Here is a 20,559-nt window from a genome sequence, read left to right on the forward strand (position 1 = left end):
TGTATTGAGGAATTTTATCTTGACATTTTCTTGACTGGATCATATTTGTGTGTGTGTGTGTGTGTGTGTGTGTGTGTTTTAAGATTTATTCATTTTGCCGGGCGTTGGTGGCGCACGCCTTTAATCCCAGCACTCGGGAGGCAGAGGCAGGCGGATCTCTGTGAGTTCGAGGCCAGCCTGGTCTACAAAGTGAGTTCCAGGACAGCCTCCAAAGCCACAGAGAAACCCTGTCTCGAAAAACGAAAAAAAAAAAAGATTTATTCATTTTTTATGTATACAGTGTTCTTTCTGCCTGCATGCATGCCTGCAGGCCAGAAGAGGGCACCAGATCTCATTACAGATGGTTGTAAACCACCATGTGGTTTCTGGGAACCGAACTCAGGACCTCTGGAAGAACAGCCAATGCTCTTAAACTCTGAACCATCTCTCCAGCCCCTTATATTAAAGCCTCACAAATAACCACTTGGACAGAAGAACCATCAAGATGTGGTGGTTCTAATAAATTGTGTTTCGTATCCCCTTGTAAATGAATGACACGAGACCCGTATCTCCAACCTTATTCACAAACAAACTTGAAATAAAGGACTTAAATGCAAGACTCAAGACTGCAAAAGTGCTAGAAAGGAAAACGGTAGACGTACTTCATGACATTTCGGTGAAAAATATATTTTTTAAAGTAACCACTTCAAAAGTCAGGCAACAAAAACAAATATTGGTAAATGGAATTTCATCAAAGTAAAAACCTTCAACACATCAAAGGAAAAAATAAAAACAAAAGGGAAAGAGACAGTCTACAGAATGGGAAAGAATATTTGGTTTCTCATTATACACCAGAATATTACTGTGTCACTGTATTTTGTAAATATGTGTCATCAAGCCGGGCGGTGGTGACTCATGCCTTTAATCCCAGCACTCAGGAGGCAGAGGCAGGCGGATCTCTGTGAGTTGGAATCCAACCTGCTTTAATGAGCAAGTTCTAGGACAGCCAGGGCTGCACCAAAAAACCCTGTCCAAAAAAATAATAATAGTAGTAACTGAGACCCACTCTAGATAAGCTGGACTTAATACATGATATCTCTTCTCTTCAAAAAACCCCTACTAGGTATTAATACTAAGAGAAAAACATATCAAATCACCCATTGAGTATACAGGGAATACACCAAGCAGCATGAACTAAAGGTGCTCTCTTTTAAAATCTGACAATTTCCATCCACATGGGTTAGTCAGGTAGTAAAATGGATCACTGAAACAAAACCCCTACACTTCCTTTTGTGTGTATTAGAAATGAGCCAGGTATGGTGTTGCAAACCTTTAATTCCAGCACTTGGGAGGAAGAGGCAGGAGGATCTGTCTGGGTTTGAGACCACTCTGGCTTATAAGTGAATCCCTTATCTAAGAAAATAAAAATAGTGCTTTGGTGCACGCATGTGCATGCACGTGTGTGTGTATGTATACATGCTTGTGTGTGCATGCTGTGTGTGCATACTGTGTGTGTGTATGTGTATGCATGCTGTGTCTGTGCATGCTGGGTGTGTGTATGCTGTGTGTGTATGTGTGTGCACATGCTGTGTGTGCATGCTATGTGTGTGTGCATGCTGTATGTGTGTGCATGCTGTGTGTGCCTGCTGTGTGAGTATGCTGTGTATGTATGTATGTGTGCATGCTGTGTGTGTGCATGATGTATGTGTCTGCATGCTGTGTGTGTATGTGTGTGCATACTGTGTGTGTATGTGTGTGTGCATGCTGTGTGTGTGTGCATGCTCTATGTATGTGTGTGTGCATGCTATGTATGTGTATGCTGTGTGTGTGCATGATATATGTGTCTGCATGCTGTGTGTGTCTGCATGCTTTAGCATGCTTTATGTATGTGTATGCTGTGTGTGTGCCTGCTGTGTGTGCATGCTAAATGTGTGCATGCATGCTATACGTGTGCATGTTGTGTGTGCATGCTGTGTGTGTGTGCGCCTGCTGTGTGTGTGTGATGCTGAACAATATATGGGGAATTCTCTTGTCCAGGCCTCCCCACGGTGCCACATGCAGCTGTTTTATAGGGGTCCTGGGGAATCAAACTTGAGTCCTTGCGATTGCCTAGCAAACAGTATCTACAGAGCCATCTCCCCAGCCCTCAAGCTTTTGATAATTAACTCTGGTCATCTGTGGATGGGGAATGCCCCCCCCCATTCTCCTCACATTCCTAAAGGGGGATGCTGACTGCTATCAGGCTAATTACCCGGCAACAAAAAGGCAATGGTTAACTTAGATTGACCCCAAACCCCACAGCCATGCTTCCTTCCTTCGTTGGCCTCTCTAGCCAGGCTGGAAGACTGATCCTGAGGAATGTTTACAAGAAAACTCCGAGGCAGCTAGTTAGCAGGTGCATGCAAGTGTGACCGCTCCTGGAGGGGTGGGGGAGGGGGGACAGACTGCATGGGACACCAGCCGACCTTGGGTGACAAACCCTCCCTCCTCTGTCACCGTTTGTTCTCTTCAATTCTGTCTCACCAGACAGGTCAGTGCTACGGGAGCGTGGCGTTCTTATTGATGTCCGCTGGGGGGGGCCTCTGAGCAGGCCACTTAAGGACCTTGGAGCCTCCCAAGGAAGGAAGAGCCGCAGGATGGCCCTCCTGGTGGCTGGAGGGGGAGCCCTCATTAAGATAATTTTGGGAGCATTTACACAGACGAAGTTCAGGGTCAGTGCTCAGTGTGGTCGAAAACCTTTGATACTTTCAGGAGGGAATCCAGACACCCATAGAACACCGGCAGAAGAGGCCGCGGAGAGAGAGGCCAAGGACTAGCGCAGCCGCGCAGGCTCATTAGAGAACCTAAGCAGCCGCGCTTGCTCCTAGCTGCTGTCCCTGGGCAGTGTGCTTAGCATACGTGCAAACGCGGCTCTCCTCTCTCTCTCTCTCTCCTCTCTCTCTCTCTCTCTCTCTCTCTCTCTCTCTCTCTCTCTCTCTCTCTCTCTCTCTCTCCCTCCCTCCCTCCCTCCCTCCCTCCCTCCCTCCCTCCCTGCAAACGCGGCTCTCTCTTCCTCCCTCCCTCCCCCCCTCTGTCTCTGTCTCTGTCTGTCTGTCTGTCTGTCTGTCTCTCTCTCTCTCTCTCTCTCTCTCTCTCTCTCTCTCTCTCTCTCTCTCTCTCTCTCTCTCTCTCTCTCAATCTCACTGTGTAGCCCTGGCTGCATGGTGATCAGAGAAGTGATTTGCAGTCATAGAAGGAAGTAAGGCTATCATAAACATTACAAACCCCGCGCTACCTCACAGGGGTCTAGACGCGAAGGGGATGCGGTGGTGAGCCGCCTTTGAAGCATTAGAAGTTTAGGAAAGCATGGTCGGTCGGCTCTCCCTGGCAGGCAGGCACTTGGTCCCTCTGCTTTGTTCTCCTGCTCCTGTATCTCCACCTTTTCCTCCTCCAGCTGGAAACTCGGAACTGAGGCGATCGATCGGCTCCTTCCCCGCATATGAAAATCAATTGTCAGCCAGGAGCGGGTGGCGTACACCTTTAAAGCCAGCACTGGGGAAGCAGAGGCAGGTCTGTGAATTCAAGGACAGCCTGGTCTACGAAGCCAGTTCCAGGACAGCCAGAGTTGTTATACAGAGAAACCCTGTCTCAAAAAGAAAAGAGAGAACAAAGAAAAGAGAAGAAAAAGAGAGATAGAGAGAAAAGAAAAAAACCAATAGTGACCTCGAACTCACAGAGATCCGCCTGCCTCTGCCTCCCAAGTGCTGGGATTAAAGATGTGCTCCACCAACACTCGGCCCAGGATCTCCCTTCTTAACATAAAACTACTATGTCTTTTCAAGTCTAAAATATATGGTAATATTGGGCATGGTGGCTCACACCTTTAATTCCCGCATTTGGGAGGCAGAGGCAGGTGGACCTCTATGAGTTTGAGGCCAGCCTGGTCTACAGAGTGACTTCCAGGGCTATGTAGGGAGACCCTGTCTCAAACAAACAAACAAAAACAAAAACAAAAAGAAAGAAAATGAAGCCGGGCGGTGGTGGTGCACACGCCTTTAATCCCAGCACTCCGGAGGCAGAGGCAGGCGGATCTCTGTGAGTTCGAGGCCAGGCTGGACCGACAGCCTCCAAAACAGAGAAACCCTGTCTCGTAAAAACCAAAAAAAAAAAAAAAAGAAAGAAAGAAAGAAAATGAACAAATTAATATACGATTGTCTTGGCAACATCCAAATAGAACGAGGAGGCTGTCACTCCCCTTTCCTTGGCCAGCGTTCTAGTTGTCCCCTCTTATTGGAAGAGAGACAACTTCCCTCTTCTCTTTGTCCCTCCGCACGTGAGATCCACACTGCCAGGCCCACATGACCCCACACCTCTGGGTAGGTAATGGCTTCTTCGGGTCGATCAGTCCTTTCCATTTGCTCCTTTCCATCAGGCTAACTGCAACTATTCAGGCATTATGCCGGCCTGCCCCAGCCACTGCTAGAATGCATTCAGGCAGTGCCCTGGTCAGCCCAGGGTTCCATGATTGCTTAGAATGCACGCAGGTGCAAAGGACCCTTTAAAAGACAGACCCCGCCCACTTATGCTCTTTTTCCCTCTCTCTGCGGTTCTTCTGGGGCAGACAGGACTGTTCCTGTCTCACTCTTCTCTTCTGTCCTCTCTCTGTCTCTGTGTCCTCCTCCCCCCCCCTTTCTAATAAAACTTCTCACTAAGCTCCGTCTGCCTGGCGTGTTTGTCCCCAACCTCGGTCACCCGCGCCTGCCACGGAATCCTTCGGGCTGTGGCTCTCAGTTTCCCTCCATAGGAAGTTGTGGAATCCTTTGCTTTCCTCCAGGATCCTCTTGGCAGCACCCACCACCTCCCCTTAATCAGAGGAGTCCCAGTTTCTAGCCTGGAGGAGAGAGTGGGTGCTGAGTAAAGCTCTCTTTTTTTCTGGGAAGTTGGAGTAATGACGCAGGGAAGCGAGAATCCTACAGGTCGTCTCCACCATTGTCAGTGCCTACAGAAAAGACTAGGCTCAGGTTTCCAACAGTGTAAATGAAGATAGGAGAGCAATGAACGAATCCCGAGGACGTCCATCCTGTGCTCAGAGGATAGCAATAAAGCAAATTGAGAGCTGGGTGGTGGTGGCGCACGCCTTTAATCCCAGCACTCGGGAGGCAGAGGCAGGCGGATCTCTGTGAGTATGAGGCCAGCCTGGTCTACTGAGCGAGTGCCAGGATAGGCTCCAAAGCTACACAGAGAAACCCTGTCTCGAAAAACCAAAAAAGAAAAGGGAGAGAAGAAGGCAGTCGTCTTCGGCACATCTTCTTTCTCTTTCCTGCATCCTTTGTACGACTGCAGCTCCTTCTTGGCTCCATTCTGCCTGCCTGAAAGCCAGCCCCATAAGATCGCTCTCACTCTGTGGGACAGAGCATCCTTACTGCTAGGAAGTGCCTGAGATAGGAAGATGAGTGGCTAAGACAGACTGAAAAGAACCCACCTGTTTCTTGTCCTTGAATTAAATACGGAGCAGAGAGCCGGTGCCCAGGCTGTCCCAGCCTTAGCTGCCGATACTGCTATGTTCTATGTGCCAAGCTGGCCCAGGGAAGGGGCACTAACTGCTTGGACATCTGCCCAGCCATTGTGGGGTGCCAAGTCTCAATCTCACTTGTCCTCTCTCTGTCTCTCTGTCTCTCTGTGTGTGTGTGTGTGTGTGTGTGTGTGTGTGTGTGTGTGTGTGTGTGTTCTGATCATTGGCTCCTCCGATGACTAGGTAAAGAAAGGCAACGTTCCATGTGCTGCAGATAAAATCCCTGTGGAGATTTCTCTCTGCACTTGAGGACCAAGGAGGTGAGGACATCCCCAGCTCAGTCCATATGCAGCAGGAAGTGCTCGATGCCAAACAGCTGTAGGAACGGGGACAGCGACAGTCCACAGTAGTCTTGTCTTTTCTCCAAGCCACCCTGAACGGAGCTCAAGGAGATTTGGGCCTTGCCTCCTTACCCATCCAGGATTCCACCAGGCAAGGAGGTAGGACAAGGCAGGACCCCACCCCACTCCCCTGCTTGTCTAGGAAGACCATCACTCTATCAGAAAGGTCACCTTTCATTCACACAAGTCCCTCCTATTTTCCTAAGCGACTCTTCAGGTCTCCTGGATCCTAAGACTTCACTGAGCCTCTGCCGATGGCTAACTGGCCTTCTCAACCTCTGGACTGGAGCTGCCTGGAAGGAGACTCCAACACCCTCCCCACTCCAAGAATGTCCCACATAAAGTCTCATGTGGTGATACATTGTTTATGACTTAATCAAGCTTGCCTGGGGATCAGAATGCAAAGCCAGTCACACTAGTTAGCCATAGAGGCCAGGCAGGCAGTGGTGGCACACACCTTTCATCCCAGGACTCAGGAGACAGAAGGGCAGGCGGATCTGTGTGAGTTCAAGACCACCCTCGGCTGCGTGAGAGTGAATCAGTCTAAAAGAGAAACAGAGCTCACGCCTTTACTCCCAGCCCTAGAGCAGTATATAAAGAAGACGGAAAGGGTCTCACATGAGATTCAGTTTCCAGGCACAGGGTCTCCATTTCACCCTTGGTAGCGGAAAGAGCTGCTGGATGGCTGCTTTGCTTTCCTGATCTTCAGCTTGAACCCCAATATCTGTCCCTGTTTATTCTTTTAATCGTTTCTGCTACAATCTCACTCATGACTGTAGCCTATGACGCTATCAGGCTGCCAGCACTACGCAAGTGCGTGGTCTATGCTGGCTGCAATCTGGAAGCTGAGTGACCCTATTGTGTCTCACTCTTCAGTCAACCTCACCCCCTGCTTAAAATGCAAGATTTGCAGGGCGTTGGTGGCACACGCCTTTAATCCCAGCACTCGGGAGGCAGAGGCAGGCGGATCTCTGTGAGTTCGAGACCAGCCTGGTCTACATGAGCTAGTTCCAGGACAGCCTCCAAAGTCACAGAGAAACCCTGTCTCAAAAAACCAAAATAAATAAATAAATAAATAAAAATAGAATGGAAGATTCTGTAGCCTCCTGGACCACTACTTTTAAGATGCTCCATTCTTTCTTCCTAATCCCTCCTGTCTCTTATGTCTTCCTCTAAGTTTGTTTTCCATGTTCTCATATCTCGACACGTATCGACATGTATCTTCTGTGTAGTCACTTTGTGTAAAACTCCTCTCTTTACTAAAACCTGGCTGTCCCCACGGACCACTTGAAGTCCTGAGAAGAAGGAGGAGGAGGAGGAGGAGAAGAAGAAGAAGAAGAAGAAGAAAAGAAGAAGAAGAAGAAGAAGAAGAAGAAGGAGGAGGAGGAGGAGGAGGAGGAGGAGGAGGAGGAGGAGGAAGAAGAAGAAGAAGAAGAAGAAGAAGAAGAAGAAGAAGAAGAAGAAGAAGAAGCAGCAGCAGCAGCAGCAGCAGCAGCAGCAGCAGCAGCAGCTTACTCGGGCAGGTCTTAACAGCTGTCCCCTCACTGATCCCTCCTCTTCTATGGGGAGACTCAGATGTCCCAGGCCTCTCTGCTCTCGTAAGAGTTTTCCCTTCCCGGTGTTCTCAACCAATCAGAGAGCTCCAAAATTCACCTGTGTACTGACACCCCTCACATCCGTATGGCAATCCTGTGCCTCTCCCCTACACCCGGGCTGGCACGTCCAGCGGATAGCCTGACTAGCCACGCTGTTCAGCCCCGCCCCCCAGGAGCACCTGGGCTCCCGACCTCGCTTTCCCTGTGCTGGGCCTGCAGCCTGTGCCCCTTCAGGCTGCAGCTGTGTAAAGGTTGCTCAGGAGGAAACCCTGGGGCCTGCGTGACTCCGTACGAGGAGCCTGTTCTCTCTCACATCTTTCTGTCATTGGCAGATCACTGGGATCTGACCTCCGGAGCACACTTTGAATCTGAACACTGCTCCTCACGCGCTCCCCCTCCCCCCACCATCTCCTCAAGCCATTGATTGGCTTCTAGAGTCTGCTCGACTCGGGTTCCGACCTGAGCCAGAGCTTGTGGCTTCCTTGCTACAGATGGCCTGGATGCCTTCCAACCTCAGTAAAAGGCCCAAGTGCCACAATGACCTCGGGGTCCGAGCTGGCCTAACCCAGCCTTCCTGACTTATTTCCCACGGCTCCTCATAGCCTAGCCGCCTTCCAGCTGTTTCTCAAATCCCCGGGCCCGGGAGGGGGGGGGGCTCCGTGCAATCTTCCCTGTTTCATGCCTACGCCTCCCTCACTTCCTGCACACCCCTACTCCAGTATCACCTCAGCAGCAAGGCCTCCCCTCAACACCCAGGGTGAATAAACAGCAACCTGACTCTTGCCTCCCACTGTTGTTCTCCTGTCTGTTACTACAAACAGAAGGCTTGCTGGTCAGGCCTCCTGTCAAAGCTGGCTTGGCAGGCGGAAACCTTGTCTGTCTGACTGATGGCTTTCCTCCAGGGCCTAAACTCACCAGGTAGTGGTGGATGCTCTACATCTAGAACGGTGATGGTGTGTGTGTGTGTGTGTGTGTTTCCTAGGGACGCAGCCCTTTCTTGCTTGAAATAAGAGTTGAAAGTTCAGGGGATGTGAATGTCTGGAGACCCGTTCTCTCCCACGAGTGCCTCCAACTCACCGTGTCTGAATCTGCAAGAGACCAGTGATCCAAGAGATAACCGTCAATCCTGTGACTGCCGATGTGGGTCACAGGTTGTCCTGTCCGGTGCCGATGGCCTAGGACACATATCCGAGTTCCACTGAAATGTTCTCTGTCTCAAGCTCACGTGGTCAGTGCCTTCAGTGCTAGACTGGCCGGTTAATAAATCAAGCTAGTACTTCCTCAACTCAGGCTGAGTGAGCACTACAATTTGTCATTCCCAAAGGAGTTTTTAAAGATTTATTATTTATTACATATACAGTGTTATGCCTACATACCAGGAGAGGGCACCAGATTGAATTGTAGATGGTTGTGAGCCACCGTGTGGTTCCTGGGAATTGAACTCAGGACCTCTGGAAGAGCAGCCAGTGCTCTTAACCTCTGAGCCATCTCTCCAGCCCTGGAGCTAAGGCTCTTAATCTCATCATCACCCTCACTTTAAGAATGAGAAAGGAAGCGTGGTGATGGTGGCACACGCCTTTAATCCCAGCACTCGGGAGGCAGAGGCAGGCAGATCTCTGTGAGTTCAAGACCAGCCTGGTCTACAGAGTGAGTTCCAGGACAGCCTCCAAAGCCAGAGAAACCCTGTCTCAGAAAAAAAAAAAAAAAAAAAGGAGAAAGGGACAAGGACTAAGTCCTAGAAAAACTTCTCTCACCGTCTACAAAATCCAGTGACTCAAAGCATGCCACTCTCCAAAACATCTGGCCACCAGTACTCACTACACTGAGGATGATGGAACAATATGGCTTTGCTTTTCACTTTTTCTTTTTTTCTGATTTATGTATATTTTTCTTTTATGTGCATTGGTGTCTTGCCTGCATTTACGTCTGTATGAGGGTGTTAGATGACTCTAATGTCTGCATAACAGACAGTTGTGAACAGCTGGGAATCGAACCCAGCTCCTCTGGAAAAGCAGCCAGCGCTGTTAACCAATGAGTCATCTCTCCAGCCCCCTGCTTTGATTTTTTTTTAATGTGGAAAAAAAAATCTAGGAAATTATGCCAATATTGTAGCTTGTTTTCTCATTTAAAAAAATATGCCTTCAACAACAGGCAGTGGTGGTGCCCACCATTTCAGCACTTGGGAAAAGAAGGTGGATTTCTGAGTTTTGAGGTCAGCCTGGTCTACAAAGTGAGCTCCAGGACAGCTAGGACTGTTACACAGAAAAACCCTATATCAAAAAAAAAAAAAAACAAACAGGTGTTGGTGGCGCACGCCTTTAATCCCAGCACTCGGGAGGCAGAGGCAGGCGGATCTCTGTGAGTTCAAGACCAGCCTGGACTACCAAGCGAGTTCCAGGACAGCCTCCAAAGCCACAGAGAAACCCTGTCTCGAAAAACCGAAACAAAAACAAAAAAACATAGTGAAAAGACAGACCGTAACATGAAAAATACAAACCCCTTCGGAAAGTAGGTTTGAAGACAGTCACCCACAGGAGACCAGAGTGTCTCCCTTTCTAGCAAGGCTATCCCAGTAAAAAGGGAAAGACTGACTGTCTCATGGAGACGCTATGCACACATGATCCTGCCCTCAAGAAGCAGAGGCAGGAGAAATGAGAGTTCTGTGTCAGCTACTGACAGACACCCCCCCCCCCTGTCTCTAAAGGAGCAAAGTAGCACCTCCACAAAGAGCCTAAACCCTGAAAATAACGATGATAATGAGGGGTCCTTGTGGTAATTAAAAGCAGCAGCTGTCGTTTCTTGAGCTCCGTGTGCTAGGCACTGCGGAGCTAAAGCTAAGTAGGCTGTGTGGAATCCCCTTCAGCCCACGTGAGGGTGGTGGCCTTCTTATTGTGAACGTCAAAATGATGATACTCAGAGCTAAGCCCTAAGTGAGACACATGCAACCCCTCGTGGATCTGATGGAGGGGTTTAGTGCTTGACCTCTAAAACCCAAGGCCAAAGCAAGCTAGGTTTCACATCAAGAGGATGGGAAGATGAGTAAATCCTGAGCCCCGCATGGCCCAGGTGTGTTGACTAATCTGGAAGAAAGTGACCATTGGGCCATAGCACACAAGTGCGCCATGCCTCAGCCACCCCGAGGGCTCCTTCCTGCCCTTCCACAGAGCCTGTGGGAAGGGACAGTGGCTTCTGAATTCTCTGCTGTCAGCAATGTGTGCGGCTATGTCGGAAAGACATTTGGTTCTTCACTAATGAGTCCTGGATAGACTTGAAATGGGAAAGCAATTAATAAAAGTCTAAAACCTTAGGCGTCAAAGCCCATATAGGACAAAGAAAACTTTCAAGCTCCTCTGAGCTCCCAAAGACAGCCCGACAGGGAAGGGTAAACAATGAACTGGGTATGTGACTAGAGGCCTGAAGCCAGACAGCACACCCCAGCTGTGCCAACATCTCTCTGTCCTAAAGAAAACCATACAGCCATCAACTTACGCTTGTAAAAAATCTCTGGCCAAAGAGATCATCAACAAACTTATTTTCCCTACAATATCCTGCTCAGTTGCATCCTGCCCAAACATACAGCAACCTTTTTTGTCCTACGTAACCACAGAAGCTCTGTAATCTCCAGACTTTAGTCTTGTGGATATTCCCTTCAACGCCCCCCCCCCTTAGCTGTAATCTGCATTCCACAGGTGGCAGAATCCTTGCCACAGCTTGCCAATGAAGAAACCTTTGCTTTTGCATTCGGTGAGTCGTCTCCTTGGTGGTGGTCTTTTTGGGGTCCCATGAACTGGGCATAACAGACTTGGCTCTTAGAAGAGGAAATGGGGACCCAAACTACTATGGAGAAGGGCTTAGCAGGAATAGGGGGCTGGCAGGAAGAAGTTGGACATGTGTTGGTGGCCGAAACGGCTCTCTGGAGAAATACGGCTGAAGGCAGGGGGTTCTGGATGTACTTTTAGGCCGCCGATATAACCCTCTTGTTCACTGTAAATATGTATTGTTCTCATTGGTTAATAAAGAGCCAACTTGCTGATGGCTGGGCAGGATTTTGGGGGCAGAGAGGACACTGGGAAGGAGAAGGGCAGAGTCTCAACAGTCTCAAGGAGATGCAGTTGAAACGAGATGAGCATGTCATCCCGAGATGAGTATACCAAGCCATGTGTGGTGGAACATAGATAAAATAGCGTTGACTTAATTTGTAAGAGCGAGTTAGTAACAAGCCTAAGCTATCAGCAGAGCATTTATAATTAATAGTAATAAGTCTCGATGTGGTTGTTTGGGAGCAGCTGGCAGGTCAGAGCTGACTGGTGGTCCTGAGGAAACCCCACCTGTCGTCCCTGTCTCTTCCTGGCTTCTTCTCTGTCTTCCTACTCAGTCTTCTCCTCGTCTCCTGGCCCCGCCTATCTTCCCACCTCTACTGGGGAACCAGTGCTTTATTGATTAGCCAATAAGAGAAAGGTATTTACAGAAGGACATCCCCCATCAGCCAGGTGTGGGAGAAGGAGCAGGCCTTACCACCGGATGCTTTAAGAGCTCTCTGGTGGGGATGAAGAGATGGCTTAGTGGCCTGTTGCTCTTACAGAAGACCCCAGGTTCATTTCCCAGGACCCATATGGTCGCTCGCAACCACCCATAACTCCAGTTCCAAGGGATCCAACTCCCTCTTCTGACCTCTGAAGTTATGTGGGCTGTGCTTGTATTAGTCAGAGTTCTCTAGAGTAACTGAACTTAGAGAGCGAATGTGTGTGTGTGTGTGTGTGTGTGTGTGTGTGTGTGCTAAAAAAAGTTAAAGGCAGAAAAACATGACTGAAAGCATCTGGGGCCAGGCATGCTGGTGCATACCTGTAATCCCAGCACTCTGGAGACAGAGGCAGCTGGATCTCTGTGAGTTCGAGGATAGTCTGGTCAATATAGTGAGTTCTAGACAGATGAACTGAAGTTATATATGTGAGTCCTTGTCAAAGAAAAGCAAAAATAAGTGAGAGAAGAAGAAGAAGAAGAAGAAGAAGAAGAAGAAGAAGAAGAAGAAGAAGAAGAAGAAGAAGAAGAAGAAGAAGGAGAAGAAGAAGGAGAAGAAGGAGAAGGAGAAGAAGGAGAAGAAGAAAGAAGGAAAGAAAGAATGAAGCATTTGGCATCACTGTGAGGAGGAAGCACTTGACATCTGAACAACACTCAACTATTCTGGATGTGCCCGTGCCTTGACCTGTGTCCCAGAGCGAAGCCACAGAGTCAAACTCAACCCCCTGCGAGCAGCCCTGACCGAAGGATCCAGGCTCACTGCAGCCTCAGCTGGTCTAGAGCAGACAAACGGATGAATGAGCGTGGGAATAGATGCTTGCTGATAGAAACCATGAGTCTTAGGGTGGCTCATCAAATTACACACTATGTAGCATTCGCCCACTGATACCTGGAAGAGTGCCAGGAGGCCGCTGGAAGAGGAAAACATAGCCCCTCTTATTCAAGCCACTCCAAAACAATCTAAGTGAGAAACAATGAGTGAATGCGCAAAAACCTTTCTTTAGCGATGACCTTGTAACACACTACCGGCAGAAGCTATGCAGCCGTTACACAGACGGATGCTAGGCTATACACAGCTCCACCACAGCATTCCCTAATGCTAGCAGCTTGGGTTTGATCACACCACCAAAGGAAGAAGGGAAGGGAAGGGAAGGGAAGGGAAGGGAAGGGAAGGGAAGGGAAGGGAAGGGAAGGGAAGGGAAGGGAAGGGATGGGAGGGAAGGGAGGGAGAGAAGGAGGTAATGGGAGGGAGAGGGAGGGAGGAAGGGAGGTAACAGGAGGGAGGGGAGGGGAGGGAGGGAGAGGGAAGAGGGGAGGGGAGGAAGAAGAGCAAGCTAAGAGCATGGAGGAGAGCTGATGAACACCTAGGAGGCCTCCCATGGTCTCTGAGTCCAGAGAGGGTGTCTAACAGGCGCAGCTGTCCGTCTAGCGTGAATGGATGACATGCTCTGAGTCCTGCCTGCCAGGGTGGCGGCAGTGGACTTGGGAAAATGCCTGAACAACAGCCTGAGTGTGAGTCAGGAGCTGGAGAGGAGAGCATGGGGCCTTGGCTTTGCACGCCCTCAGCATCCCCCAGGGAAGGAGGAGCTACTTTTAGCCTGGTGCTGTTTCAGGGCATGGCCTTAGCGTGAAACAGGACCTGCCCGTCCTCATCAATGCCAGCTTTGACTGGGGGCTGGCTAAGCCATGAGCCAGGCAGCTCAAATCCCCACCTGCACAAAGCAGGTGTCCAAACTCTCCTGGCCCTGGCCACCTGGGCGGAGCTTGCTCAGGGGACCAAGAAAACTGTGTTACCTTGACTCTGAGCTCCACTGTGCCGAGCTGCAGGCTTCCAAGCGGGACCCAGAGGGTTCTTTGAGCAGGAGACATTGACGCTGGTGTCGCCTCTGCTTTGTTCTGAAGGACAGCTCTGTGTTTTTGTCAGCTGTTCTGAGGTCTTCTTCTTCTTGGGTCTGCCCTGCCAAACCAGGAGAGCAGGAGGTTCTCAGATCTCAGCTTGAAGGGCTGAAGATAGGGCTGGAGAGATGACTCAGTGGTTAAGAGCCTGGCTGACCTTCCAGAGGACCCGAGTTCAGCTCCCAGCATCTACAAGGTAGCCAGCAACAGTCTGTGCATCCAATCCCGGGGGAGCTGCCTCCCTCTGCTGGTTAAGAGCACCGGCTGCTCTTCTGGAGGACCTGAGTTGAATTCCCAGCCCAGCCTTCTATAGTGAGATCTAGTGCCCTCTTCTGGTGTGCAGACAGAACACTGTATACGTAATAAATCAATAAATCTTAATAAAAAGACCCAAGTTTGACCCCAGCACCCATATAAAAATACTGGTTCATAGCATCATCATTTGTTGAGCTCTAGGCCAATGAGAAATGCCATCTCAGGGGATCTGGATGGCTCCAGAGGGATAACATCCAAGACTGTCCTCTGTCACACACACACACACACACACACATACACACACACACACACACACACACACACACACACGTAAAGACGGAAGATGCCTCCAATCTCAGTACTCTGGAGAAACACGTGTAAGGAAGGGGCCACACATTCAAGGCAGGAGTGTGCCACATAGCGTGTCCCAGGCCAACTAGATCATCCTTAAACAGACAGATATTTAAAAAACAAACAAACAGGGGCTGGAGAGATAGCTCAGAGGTTGAGAGCACCGGCTGCTCTTCCAGAGGTCCTGAGTTCAGTTCCCAGCAACCACACGGTGGCTCAAAACCATCTACAATTCAATCCGGTGCCCTCTTCTGGCAGAACACTGTGTGTGTAATAAATAAATAAATAAATAAATCAGACACAGAATAAACAAGAATGGAAAGCTTTCTTCCAGCTTACAAGCGGTGCTCAGAGACGGTCCTTCCCTGGTCTCTGGCAGCTGCTTTTTTTTTTTCTTTTTTCTTTTTTTTTTAACAAACCCTAAGAGTGGTTTCTTCCTTTCGACGGGGGCACGTCCATCCACAGGGCCCCAGCAGTAACTGGGGCTCGGGAACAACTAGAGCATGTGCTGGAGATGTGATCTCTCCATTCCAATGGCTCATTCCCGTGAACAACGGACACTGACCAAGGAGACTCCCAGGCTGCAATCCTAACTGTTCTCTCCCTGTCTCCTAGTCAAAGTAGGCCAATCTATTGTGTATTCTCATCTGGTCCCTGAAGATGCTGATCACACCTACCTAAGAGCAAAAGTGAAGATTCAGTTAAGTAGTGGCTGTGAATGATCGGTCTGGGTGGTGAGTACTCAAAAAACATTAGCGCTGGTGTGAAAGCCATCACTCTGTCAAGTCTGTTCCCAGGACACAGGCCAAGCATAGCCTGTGACCCAGTAAGTCTCTTCATAGTCCATCTTATAAAATCATTCAACCAAGGGCTGGTGCCCAGCTGGGCAGTGATTCCAGCACTAGGGAGGCAGAGGCAGGCGGATCCCTGAGTTTGAGGCCAGCCTGGTCTACAGAGTGAGTTCCAGGGCAGCCAGGGCTTCACAGAGAAACCCTGGGGAAACCCAAAACCAAACAAACAAACAAAATAAAAAACAAGGAGGGATGGCACTGTAGCTTGGTGGTAAAACCCTACTAGGGGCAAAGTTTGCTCTCCAACACTACAAGTCCCGGGGTGGAAGGAATTGTAAGAAAACAAGCAATGTGGGATATAAGGGTATTGTTTGCCAGCTAATTATGACAGCTTTATGGGGGATGTCCTTCTGAATATATGCTTCTCTTATTGGTTGATGAATAAAACACTGTTTGACCAGTATAGGAGATAAGGAGAATTCTGGGAAAGTTAGGCAGAGAGCGACAGCAAGAGACACCATGTAGCCAAGGAAGAAGTAGCAGGTTTGGACCCTTCTCCGCTAAGATAATACATAGATTAATACAAATGGGTTAATAATTAAGACCGAGCTAGCCAGTAAGAAGCCCTAGCCACCGGCCACCAGTTTCATAATTAATATAGCATCTGTGTGTTCATTTGGGGCTAAGGGTGGCAGGGACCAGGCAGGACAAGGAACTCCGGCAACAAGAGATGATAAAAGAAGCTGGGGTGGAAGGTAAGGAGGGAATACTAAGAAGCTGGGTGGTGCTGCGGGCCGTGTATAACCTAGAAAGCAAAGAGGGTCACATGTCCCAAGCCTTCCTGAGCTGCAGAGCAAGTGTCTTAGGGAAATCTTGCTTCAAAATATCTCCAAGGCTTGAGATCTGGGTAGCACTGCAGCAGCAGGTGCCTCCCCAGCATGCACTGCAGCAGCTGGGAGCCTCCCCAGCATGCACTGCAGCAGAGAGTGCCTCCCCAGCATGCACTGCAGCAGAGGGTGCCTCACCAGCATGCATTGCAGCAGCTGGGTGCCTCCCCAGCATGCACTGCAGCAGAGAGTGCCTCCCCAGCATGCACTGCAGCAGCAGGTGCCTCCCCAGCATGCACTGCAGCAGAGGGTGCCTCCCCAGCATGCACTGCAGCAGAGGGTACCTTCCCAGCATGCACTGCAGCAGCAGGTGCCTCCCCAGCATGCACTGCAGCAGCAGGTGCCTTCCCAGCATGCACAGCAGCAGCAGGTGCCTCCCCAGCATGCACTGCAGCAGAGGGTGCCTCCCCAGCATGCACTGCAGCAGAGGGTGCCTCCCCAGCATGCACTGCAGCAACAGGTGCCTCCCCAGCATGCACTGCAGCAACAGGTGCCTCCCCAGCATGCACTGCAGCAACAGGTGCCTCCCCAGCATGCACTGCAGCAACAGGTGCCTCCCCAGCATGCACTGCAGCAGCTGGGTGCCTCCCCAGCATGCATTGCAGCAGAGGGTGCCTCCCCAGCATGCACTGCAGCAGCTGGGTGCCTCTCCAGTATGCATTGCAGCAGAGGGTGCCTCCCCAGCATGCACTGCAGCAGCTGGGTGCCTTCCCAGCATGCACTGCTGCAGCAGGTGCCTTCCCAGCATGCACAGCAGCAGCAGGTGCCTCCCCAGCATGCACTGCAGCAGAGGGTGCCTTCCCAGCATGCACTGCAGCAGAGGGTGCCTCCCCAGCATGCACTGCAGCAGAGGGTACCTCCCCAGCATGCATTGCAGCAGAGGGTGCCTCCCCAGCATGCACTGCAGCAGCTGGGTGCCTCTCCAGCATGCATTGCAGCAGAGGGTGCCTCCCCAGCATGCACTGCTGCAGCTGGGTGCCTTCCCAGCATGCACTGCTGCAGCAGGTGCCTTCCCAGCATGCACAGCAGCAGCAGGTGCCTCCCCAGCATGCACTGCAGCAGAGGGTACCTTCCCAGCATGCACTGCAGCAGAGGGTGCCTCCCCAGCATGCACTGCAGCAGAGGGTACCTTCCCAGCATGCACTGCAGCAGCAGGTGCCTCCCCAGCATGCACTGCAGCAGCAGGTGCCTCCCCAGCATGCACTGCAGCAGCTGGGTGCCTCCCCAGCATGCACTGCAGCAGCAGGTGCCTTCCCAGCATGCACTGCTGCAGCAGGTGCCTTCCCAGCATGCACAGCAGCAGCAGGTGCCTCCCCAGCATGCACTGCAGCAGAGGGTGCCTTCCCAGCATGCACTGCAGCAGCAGGTGCCTCCCCAGCATGCACTGCAGCAGAGGGTACCTTCCCAGCATGCACTGCAGCAGCAGGTGCCTCCCCAGCATGCACTGCAGCAGCAGGTGCCTCCCCAGCATGCACTGCAGCAGCTGGGAGCCGACCCAGCATGCACTGCAGCAGAGGGTGCCTCCCCAGCATACACTGCAAAGCCCTCTGTTTCCTTTGGGTACCATACACAATCACAGAGGCAAGAAAATGAAGAGTTATGGACTCTCTTTACAGATCACAAATCAGATAAATCAACAGCAGTAACAACTGTAGAGAAGCTGAGACCATTAGGGTGAAAGTTCCACCCAAGATGTTATGGTGGAGGTTCCACCCCAGCCCCTGGCATCCACATACCCAAAGAGTCTGGGATGTTATGGTGGAGGTTCTACCCCAGCCTCCTTCCCTATCTCTCTCCAAACCCTGCTGCATCCCAGGAAGCCCGCCAAATGATGGCCCCTTCCCCAGAGATGCTCAAAACCTCTCCCACAGGGTATTTAAACTGCCCCCCCCCCAGAGAACAGACTCGTGGTTTTTCTGGTTTCTCTTTCTCATATCCTCTTTGTGGGGCTGGAAGGCCATCTGGAAGCCTTGAATCCATTAAACATGGGTTGGGTTTTTTTTGTTGTTGTTTTTTGTTTTTTGTTTTTTTTTCTAATTCGATTTGATTTGGTCTGCTTTGGATTGCTGCATCAGGAGAGAGGCTTATCTGGGTATAGAAACTTTTCAAGACCGTTGTACAGTTTTGGTGGGAACATAGCCACTACAGCCACCTGGGAGACAGCTTGGTAACTGTTTTGTTTTGTTGTTTGTTTGTTTGTTTTGAGACAGATTCTCATTATATAGCCCAGGCTGTCCTAAAGCAAACTATGTAGACCAGATACACCTCGAACTCATGGAGCACATGCCAGCTCACCTAGCCCTCAGTGTTTTATTTAGAAAAGTTAAAACAGCTACCCTGTGATTGGGCATTTTCAGGCCAGGTATCAGAGGAAGGGGAACAGATGTGGAAATTTACCAGATAGTCACAGAAAGATAAATGCTCCTGGTAGCAGCAGTCACAATGGCTAAAATTTGGAAAAGATTCACAGTCTATCACCTGTGACTAGATAAGATACATTCGATAATCTGTACAAATAGGATCTCGTTCAGTGCAGAAAAAGGCAAACTAAGGGTACCTAGCCTAGTAAAAAGGTTTTTTAAAGACATTTGCTAGCTGGGCAGTGTGATGTACACAGTCAGAAAACCGAGGCTGGAAGTTTATGGTCTTGATAACAGCCTGGGCTACATGGAGAAGTGCTGTCCTAAAAAAATACCACCCCGCCGGGCGTTGGTGGCGCACGCCTTTAATCCCAGCACTTGGGAGCAGAGACAGGCGGATCTCTGTCAATTCGAGACCAGCCTGGACTACCAAGCGAGTTCCAGGACAGCCTCCAAAGCCACAGAGAAACCCTGTCTGGAAAAACCAAAAAAAAAAAAAAAAAAAACCACCCCAAACCAAAACATTGTGCTAGGTGAAAAAAGGCCATACACTAATTCTAGAAAATACAAAACGATAAGTCAGGGAGCAGAACAATTTGGGGAATGATGGATTTTGGCTGGGCAGTAGTGGTGCACGCCTTTAATCCCAGCACTCCGGAGGCAGAGGCAGGTGAATCTCAGTGAGTTTCAGTCCAGCCTGATCTACTGAGTGAGTTCTAGAACAGCCAGGACTACACAGAGAAACCCTGATTCAAAAAACCAAAACCAAAACCAAAACAACAAAGATTTTGCAGTAACATGAATAGGTCACATAATATGCTACCTGAAAGGACTAAAAGTTAAGACAAACCACTTAAGTGTTTAAAATACATATATAGGAGTTGGGCATGCAGCTCAGCGGAAGAGGGCACGCTTAGACTCTCGCAATAGCAATCAGTAAGTAAGTAAATCAATTACAGAGCCCATAAAGGTTTACAACCACGGATGGGTGAGTAATAAAAACTACCGTGTCAGGGGCTGAAGAGATAGCTCAGCAGTGCAGAGGGCTGGCTGCTCGTGCAGAGGAAAGAGTTCGTTCAAGTGTTAGCACCCATGTGTTTGTTAGACCACAACCACGTATGACTTCTGCTGCATGGGATCTGATGCCCTCTTCTGACCTCTGTAGGTACTGCACACACGTGAGCACACACACACACACACACACACACACACACACACACACTTAAAAAAAAGTGCCATGTCAGTAAAAGAAGATTGTTTTTCCTTTCTTCCTTCCTTTTTTTTTTTTTTGCAAATCATATTCTCTGATAATTAGATAGATAAAAGTCTGGAGCAGACTCCCTGCTGTCTTTAGTTTTGAGGGGCCTGGGGAGAGCACAATGGCATCTCCGAGCTCCTTGCTGGAGAGCTTTACAGACATCAACTCATTAATCCTTGGCAATCCTTGAAGCAGTCAGAGAACGGCCATGCCTCTCCTGTCTTGCTTGCTCTGGGTCACTTAGAGATGGTTAAGTTTAAATTAATGATAAAGATTTAAGGTACAGTCAGATCTATTGTGAATAGTCAGTCACACATTGATACTCGGGGCGGGGCTTAGATCGTAAGCACTTCCTCTCTCCCTCCCCCACTGTTTTCTTAGTCACCCTGAGCTAAACCTAGGGGACTCAGGTTACCCAGGCCTCCACACAAATAATGCCGCTGCCTCTGCGGGCTGGAATGTGGGGGTCTCCATCGGGCTCTCCTTAAGTTGTCTGGACAGCACAAACGAACGCTTGGGTACCGTTTTTTATCCATCCGCTTCACCTGGCTTTGGGTGGGGTCAACTCCTTCTCCATCATATTAGCGGTGAGGTTCTGTGTCACTGAACAAAATGATTCCCGGATAACAAAGGATGTCCTTGTCACAAAGGAATTTCACTGCATGAATTGTCCCCTGAGGAAAGTGCTCCATCCGTCCTGTCCTTTGTCGTCAAGGGCGTTGTCCTGCAGTCTCCAGGCCTGGCGCTGTTTAGAACCTTCACCTAATTCCTTTCCCT

The 20,559-nt window shown here is 49.9% G+C and overlaps 1 long non-coding RNA gene across 1 annotated transcript; it reads right to left on the minus strand.

Moving 5' to 3' along the window:
• Positions 1-3,137: 3,137 nt before the first annotated feature.
• Positions 3,138-20,443, minus strand: LOC121133707. The gene is made up of 3 exons (XR_005870678.1): positions 20,328-20,443; positions 13,779-13,941; positions 3,138-3,510 (listed from the first exon to the last, which is right to left on the minus strand). It is a non-coding gene; the product is annotated as an uncharacterized LOC121133707 (long non-coding RNA).
• Positions 20,444-20,559: the final 116 nt, after the last annotated feature.

This window comes from Mesocricetus auratus, unplaced genomic scaffold (assembly GCF_017639785.1).
Source record: "Mesocricetus auratus isolate SY011 unplaced genomic scaffold, BCM_Maur_2.0 Super-Scaffold_100023, whole genome shotgun sequence".
Taxonomy (NCBI): domain Eukaryota; kingdom Metazoa; phylum Chordata; class Mammalia; order Rodentia; family Cricetidae; genus Mesocricetus; species Mesocricetus auratus.